The sequence below is a fragment of the Paramisgurnus dabryanus genome, chromosome 6 (assembly GCF_030506205.2).
Source record: "Paramisgurnus dabryanus chromosome 6, PD_genome_1.1, whole genome shotgun sequence".
Lineage (NCBI taxonomy): Eukaryota > Metazoa > Chordata > Actinopteri > Cypriniformes > Cobitidae > Paramisgurnus > Paramisgurnus dabryanus.
This window is the reverse complement of record NC_133342.1, coordinates 6,159,159-6,164,601: the sequence shown is the minus strand read 5'-3', so window position 1 is coordinate 6,164,601 and position 5,443 is coordinate 6,159,159.

Below are 5,443 nucleotides of genomic sequence, written 5' to 3'. Positions count from 1 at the left end.
CCGCTTGCCATTTTATTGCCGATTCGCAAAGAGCGAATGGATGCTAAACTAGTTTTGTACTGGGTTTATTAAACGAATGAATGTTCAGTCGTGATGTTCCAGGTGACTCTCGAGGTTTTTGAAATGAAAAGCAGCCAGATGACTCAGAGAATTAGAGAGTACATCACTATCTCCAATTTCCTGCCATTAAAGGTCTGAAATGCCATTACTGCCGAGCGTGAATTATGTGTGGGTCTGGTTTGGGCAAAATCTGATTGTTTTTATAAATGGGCAAAGCTTAAAAGTGTTGAGCATCTGCACAGCAGGCTCTTGGATTGAAGGTTGTAAAGAGAGTAACGACATTAGTAAGTAGGAAATAAAGGTTAAAAACCATTTGGGTTTGTTATTTTGTTTCGCAGTATGTTGTTGTGATATATATGATCCTGGACAACAAAACCAGTCATAAGCATAAGGGTAAATTTTTTAATTGCAACTATTAGACTAGATAGTAAAGTTTGAAGACAAACTTTATGTTGGCTTGAGAAAGCGTAGCCTGAACGTTTAAAACGGTTTGACATAAGTTTAGTTTAGTAGGCTATCTGGCTGTTAGTATGTTTAAGTATGAAGGTAGCATGATTTACCATGAAGCTAGCATGATGTTAGCATGATTAACATGAAGCTAGCATGATGCTAGCATGATTAGAATGAAGCTAGCTTGATGCTAGCATGAAGCTAGCATGATAAGCATGAAGCTAGCATGATGCTAGCATGATTAGCATGAAGCTAGCATGATGCTAGCATGATTAGCATGAAGCTAGCATGATTAGCATGAAGTTAGTATGATGCTAACATGATGCTAGCATGATTAGCATGAAGCTAGCATGATGCTAGCATGATTAGCATGAAGCTAGCATGATGCTAGCATGATTAGCATGAAGCTAGCATGATGCTAGCATGATTAGCATGAAGCTAGCATGATGCTAGCATGATTAGCATGAAGCTAACATGATGCTAGCATGATTAGCATGAAGCTAGCATGATGCTAGCATGATTAGCATGAAGCTAGCATGATGCTAGCATGATTAGCATGAAGTTAGCATGAAGCTAGCATGATTAGCATGAAGTTAGCATGAAGCTAGCATGATGCTAGTATGATTAGCATGAAGCTAGCATGATGCTAGCATGATTAGCATGAAGCTAGCATGATGTTAGCATGATTAGCATGAAGCTAGCATGAAGCTAGCATGATTAGCAAGAAGCTAGCATGAAGCTAACATTTATTGCGTTGCTAGGGTACTAAGTTTGGTTGCTAGGGAGAAAATTGGCATCCCATAATGATCACCCTTCAAGCCACAAGTTAAACGGTCCAACCCCCGTGTCTCTACAATGTTCTGATGCGGAGATATAAGGCTTTGTTTATTCCGTTGCTAGGGTACTAAGTTTGGTTGCTAGGGAGAAAATTGGCATCCCATAATGATCACACTTCAAGCCACAAGTAAAACGGTCCAACCCCCGTGTCTCTATGATGTTCTGAAGCGGAGATATAAGGCTTTGTTTATTCCGTTGCTAGGGTACTAAGTTTGGTTGCTAGGGAAAAATTGGCATCCCATAATGATTACACTTCAAGCCACAAGAAAAACGGTCCAACCCCTGTGTCTCTACGATGTTCAGATCCAGAGATATAAGGCTTTGTTTATTATGTTGCTAGGGTCTTCATATTTTGTTGCTAGGGGCGTGGCTTAATACCTCAATAAGAATCCTAAGAGACTGATTGGATGCCTGAGTAAAATGAGCCCACCCCTATGTCTCTATGACACTCTGGTGCAAAGATATCCATCTGGGCTTTTTATAATGGTAGTCTATGGGAGATGTTGCTAGGGTACCCAAAATTGTTGCTAGGGGCGTGGCTTAATATCTCTGGGGTGATCCTAAGAGACTGATTGGATGCTTGAGTAAAATGAGCCCACCCCCATGTCTCTAAGACACTCTAAAGTGAAGATATTCCATCTGGGACGCTTTTTTTCCCTTTTATGGGCATGTTTCCTGCCCCATTATAAGTCAATGGGAAAATTTGGGGGCCTCTTACACCCCAGGGGTACAGCTTACACCCCATTGTGAGGTATGTTCTTACACAGCCTGTCAGCCTCCTTAAATGTGGTAAGCCACAAGTTTCTACAAGTTTCTCACTCGCAGCTTTGACCCGTCAAAGTTTGTCTCAATGTTAAGTCAATGGAAATTTTGGGGTGTTTCAGCGCCCCGTTTAGGAATTCGGAAGGTCCCATCAGTTAGAAAAGATATAGCACACCTCGTCAGATCAGACCGAAAGTCTGTCCAAAGTTTGATGGCTGTAGCTTGAAAGCTCTAGGACGAGTTAGAGTTAGAAATTTTAGTCTCAGAAGAAAAAGAATAATAATAATAACTAGATAGTAAAGTTTGAAGACAAACTTTATGTTGGCTTGAGAAAGCGTAGCCTGAACGTTTAAAACGGTTTGACATAAGTTTAGTTTAGTAGGCTATCTGGCTGTTAGTATGTTTAAGTATGAAGGTAGCATGATTTACCATGAAGCTAGCATGATGTTAGCATGATTAGCATGAAGCTAGCATGATGCTAGCATGATTTACCATGAAGCTAGCATGATATTAGCATGATTAGCATGAAGCTAGCATGATGCTAGCATGATTAGCATGAAGCTAGCATGATGCTAGCATGATAAGCATGAAGCTAGCATGATTAGCATGAAGCTAGCATAATGCTAGCATGATTAGCATGAAGCTAGCATGATTAGCATGAAGCTAGCATGATTAGCATGAAGCTAGTATGATGCTAGCATGATTAGCATGAAGCTAGCATGATGCTAGCCTGATTAGCATGAAGCTAGCATGATGCTAGCATGATTAGCATGAAGCTAGCATGATGTTAGCATGATTAGCATGAAGCTAGCATGAAGCTAGCATGATTAGCATGAAGCTAGCATGATGCTAACATGATTAGCATGAAGCTAGCATGATGCTAGCATGATAAGCATGAAGCTAGCATGATGTTAGCATGATTAGCATGAAGTTAGCATAATTAGCATGAAGCTAGCATGAAGTTAGCATGATTAGCATGAAGCTAGCATGATGTTAACATGATTAACATGAAGCTAGCATGAAGCTAGCATTATTAGCAGGAAGCTAGCATGAAGCTAACATTTATTGCGTTGCTAGGGTACTAAGTTTGGTTGCTAGGGAGAAAATTGGCATCCCATAATGATCACCCTTCAAGCCACAAGTAAAACGGTCCAACCCCCGTGTCTCTACAATGTTCTGATGCGGAGATATAAGGCTTTGTTTATTCCGTTGCTAGGGTACTAAGTTTGGTTGCTAGGGAGAAAATTGGCATCCCATAATGATCACCCTTCAAGCCACAAGTAAAACGGTCCAACCCCCGTGTCTCTACAATGTTCTGATGCGGAGATATAAGGCTTTGTTTATTCCGTTGCTAGGGTACTAAGTTTGGTTGCTAGGGAGAAAATTGGCATCCCATAATGATCACCCTTCAAGCCACAAGTAAAACGGTCCAACCCCCGTGTCTCTACAATGTTCTGATGCGGAGATATAAGGCTTTGTTTATTCCGTTGCTAGGGTACTAAGTTTGGTTGCTAGGGAGAAAATTGGCATCCCATAATGATCACACTTCAAGCCACAAGTAAAACGGTCCAACCCCCGTGTCTCTATGATGTTCTGAAGCGGAGATATAAGGCTTTGTTTATTCCGTTGCTAGGGTACTAAGTTTGGTTGCTAGGGAGAAAATTGGCATCCCATAATGATTACACGTCAAACCACAAGAAAAACGGTCCGACCCCTGTGTCTCTACGATGTTCAGATCCAGAGATATAAGGCTTTGTTTATTATGTTGCTAGGGTCTTCATATTTTGTTGCTAGGGGCGTGGCTTAAAACCTCAATAAGAATCCTAAGAGACTGATTGGATGCCTGAGTAAAATGAGCCCACCCCTATGTCTCTATGACACTCTGGTGCAAAGATATCCATCTGGGCTTTTTATAATGGTAGTCTATGGGAGATGTTGCTAGGGTACCCAAAATTGTTGCTAGGGGCGTGGCTTAATAGCTCTGGGGTGATCCTAAGAGACTGATTGGATGCTTGAGTAAAATGAGCCCACCCCCATGTCTCTAAGACCCTCTAAAGTGAAGATATTCCATCTGGGACGCTTTTATTCCCTTTTATGGGCATGTTTCCTGCCCCATTATAAGTCAATGGGAAATTTTGGGGGCCTCTTACACCCCAGGGGTACAGCTTACACCCCATTGTGAGGTATGTTCTTACACAGCCTGTCAGCCTCCTTAAATGTGGTAAGCCACAAGTTTCTACAAGTTTCTCACTCGCAGCTTTGACCCGTCAAAGTTTGTCTCAATGTTAAGTCAATGGAAATTTTGGGGTGTTTCAGCGCCCCGTTTAGGAATTCGGAAGGTCCCATCAGTTAGAAAAGATATAGCACACCTCGTCAGATCAGACCGAAAGTCTGTCCAAAGTTTGATGGCTGTAGCTTGAAAGCTCTAGGACGAGTTAGAGTTAGAAATTTTAGTCTCAGAAGAAAAGAAGAGGGAATAATAATAAGTTTAAGTGCAACAACAGTATGTTGGCTTTCTCAAGCCAACATAAAAATCTGCAATCTAAGGGTGCAAAAAATCGAAATATTGAGAAAATCACCTTTAAAGGTGCCAAAGAATGCATTGAAATATATTTTTTAAATTGTTTGATATGTACATAAAAGATATGTGGGTTTATTAATTGCAACAATTATATGTCCATTTATAAACCCTTGGATTTGCCTCCAGATTGAAATGATCTTTTATTACTTTATTTGAAAGGGTCATGAATAATAATGTTGAGCTCTGCTCTGATTGGCTGTTTCTGAGAGCTGCTCATTTCAGTAGCTCTGTGTGTGTGTGCAAACAGAGCTTATGTTTGAGCCTGTATCTGACAAAGATACAGATTTTGAGGAATAATCAATTGTTTCGAGACTTTTAATATACGTTTCTGAGTGGTAAGTTTGTCTTTTTTCAGTATGGACCTGCAAAACGTAACATCAATAGCAAAGCTTCAGCCTAAACGTTAGCATTATTAACTAGCATATAGCGTTAACTCGAGCTAGGTGGATGAGGTTTCAGCAACCAGCCACCTGAGCTTCACCCACGTCCTGCCTCTTGACCCATTTTCAGTGATGTGCGGTGACGCACGGCTAAGATGGCGACGGCAGGCACCGCCTACTTTAAAGGGCGTGTTGCAGGTTAACCACCACTGTTGATTAATGGGTACATAAATCACTCAAGATATGTGTATCATTTTTAAAATGTCTCAAAAAAGGTCTTAAAGACCCTTTTTTTTAATGTTTTTGGTATTAACGGTTTTTTTAAGCAATTCGGCGATGACGTCACGTTGGGTAGAAGTAGATGAAAGCCTCA